The 2,637-nt window shown below is 44.6% G+C and overlaps 1 long non-coding RNA gene across 1 annotated transcript; it reads right to left on the reverse strand.

Moving 5' to 3' along the window:
- Positions 1–348: 348 nt before the first annotated feature.
- LOC143269127 (uncharacterized) lies at positions 349–2,254 on the reverse strand. Its single transcript, XR_013045493.1, has 2 exons — positions 2,117–2,254; positions 349–844 (listed from the first exon to the last, which is right to left on the reverse strand). It is a non-coding gene; the product is annotated as an uncharacterized LOC143269127 (long non-coding RNA).
- Positions 2,255–2,637: the final 383 nt, after the last annotated feature.

Here is a 2,637-nt window from a genome sequence, read left to right on the forward strand (position 1 = left end):
GTAGGATGCCTGCCTGGTGAGCTTGAAGCCCGATGTCAATCTGCAGAACCCACATAGGAAGCCTGGTATGGTGTGACGTCCTTGTAACCGCAGCACTGGAGAGGTAGACGCAGACGAATCCCATTCCCAAGGGCTCAGTGATTAGCCAGCCCAGCCTACCAGGTGAGTTCCAAATCAGTGAGAGACCCTGCCTTACATGCACGCACGCATGCATGCATGCATGCACGCACGCACGGACATGATAACTCCTGAGAATGACAGCTGGAGTTGTCCTCTGGTCTCCACAAGCACTTGTACACACACACACACACACACACACACACACACACACACACACACACACACACTCGGAGAAAGAGAGATTTATTTCTAAGATAGTATAACTCTTTTGCAAGTCGTATTTTCCCTTGAGTGAAAGAATTACGTTTTTTTAGTATTAAGAAAAGTACGAGGGTTGGTTCCTGGGAACACAGTGGCTTAGATCTCCAAGGGACACTGAGATAATGAAGGAGTAACTTTTATGATTGGTGAACAATGACTCAAGATACTGCCATTGACCCAGAGATTACAGCGGATGTCACAATAGGCTTCTCACGGTCCCTCTCCCCAGCAGTTCAATCCTGTCTTCACCAGGCTTTCTCTGCGGGCACGCAGCTTTACTGCCAACTGTTTTCTTCCCTTTGATTCTTGATCTAGCTTCCGGTGCTGTGTTGGGGTCTGCCACGTGTCTAGAGAAGCAAGCTGGCCAGAACCTTCCTTGGTTGAAACTCTATTTCCTCTGTTCTAGGAAACAATGAAAAGATCCATCCAGTTGCATCTGTGTGTTCCAGGATTGCCATCTGGCCTGAAATATATAATACATTCTCATTTTGCCACAAGGCTGGCTCCACAGGGGAATGAGTCTCCCGATGAAATGAAATGACAGCCTCAGTTCTTGTAGGTTTCGAAGGAATGCTGACGTAGACCTAATGTGCCCTCCAGAGACAGGGCCTCGGAGATACTGGGATTAGCCCAGATTTACTAGGTTCACTTTGAAAACGCACTCCCCCCCCCCATTTTTTTTTATAAAATTGTAATTTGCATGTCTGGAAATGTCTATTTTTTCTCATTTCCATCAGTTCTGGAAAACCCATTTGGCTCACTGGACAGAGGAAATCTCTGCTTCTCCCATGCAGCAGCTGAGCTGGAGCAATGCATTTTCCTAGAAAGAAGAACAGACGTGCTACCTGGCTCATTCTCTCTTCATGAATTGTATATTGATTTATATTTTACTGAAACTTTGGCCCATCTACTAAGTGTAAGTTTCCCGGAGACAAGATGTTAATCTGTATTTAATGTGTGCATCATAAGGTTAAATCTGGCATGAAAGGCGACAGAGATTACCACAGTCCTCTGCTTCAGTGCTTCACGGGAGAGAGCGGGCACACAAATCTAATTTTATAAGGAAATCGCTGAAAGAATTGATGTAATAGAATGGATGTAATAGAACAAGGCATTTAAAATTTGCATGCTCAGGTGAATAATAAGCCCTCAGAAATCATCTCTGGACACTGAAAGAGGCACGTTTGTGGAAATACTACCACTAAGGTTTTTTGATAGCCGTGACTCAGGTTATTAACTTTGACTTTTTACAATTTGATTTTTACTATTAAGGTTGCTTTACTCCAAATCATATTTTATTGCAGATGTTGCAAATGAGCGCATGCATTTGTGAATTTGAATATCTGTGAAATACATGAAAAACAGAGAGAAAGAGAGAGAGAAGGAAGAAAAGAGAGGGGAAGAGGGGGAGAGAGGTAGAAAGGGTGAGATGGATCCAGAGAGATACACAGAGAGATATACAGGAGATAGAGACACATGCAGAGAGATAGAGAAGATGACCTCTAAAATTACCAGGTCGAACACCAGCACAATGCTGCTGTTGGGGAAGCAGAATTCCATGGACTCTCTGGGAAGAAGTCTATGGGTGTGGAGGACATGGGCTGACATATGACTTAATCAAATGAACCTATTTATGAATTAGGATTTTGATCAGAGACGTCCCCAAAGGCTCACGCTGCCAGCATGGTTGTCCATCCTTTGGGGAAGGGACTGGCCACTGACAACTCTGACTTACCTGGTGACTTCAGGGAGGTGACTGGATCCTGACAGGCTTCTGATCTCATTACTTGGTCAGTCCCATGGTGGATTCATAATCTGACGATCTTACCAGGGGAAGGGGACCTGTTTGGAGGAAATGGGTCCACAGGGTCCTGCTCAGAAACGGTACAGCTTGTTGAGGGCTAGTGGCCATGGTGTTGCTCGGCCTCCTCCTCCTCATGGTCACTCAGGAGCAAGGAAGCTTCGTGACTGTGGACTGAGACCTCTGCAGCTTCACCCCAACAAACCTTCCTCCTTTAAGGAGTTTATCAGATGCGTTTTGTTATAGCAGCAGAGAGCTGACTGACAGACTGTGCCTGCTTCTTGGGAGGAAAACATGTGCATATTAACCTTTTGTAATAGTGTCAGTACATCATATAAACACACATCATGCTAATTTGGAAGGGAATATGTTGCCTCCCTTGGAATTGCCTTCTGAATTTTAAAATAAAATTTAAAAAGTGAGAGGGGGAACTGAGTGATTTCCAAATTCATAAA

This window comes from Peromyscus maniculatus, chromosome 17, assembly GCF_049852395.1.
Source record: "Peromyscus maniculatus bairdii isolate BWxNUB_F1_BW_parent chromosome 17, HU_Pman_BW_mat_3.1, whole genome shotgun sequence".
Lineage (NCBI taxonomy): Eukaryota > Metazoa > Chordata > Mammalia > Rodentia > Cricetidae > Peromyscus > Peromyscus maniculatus.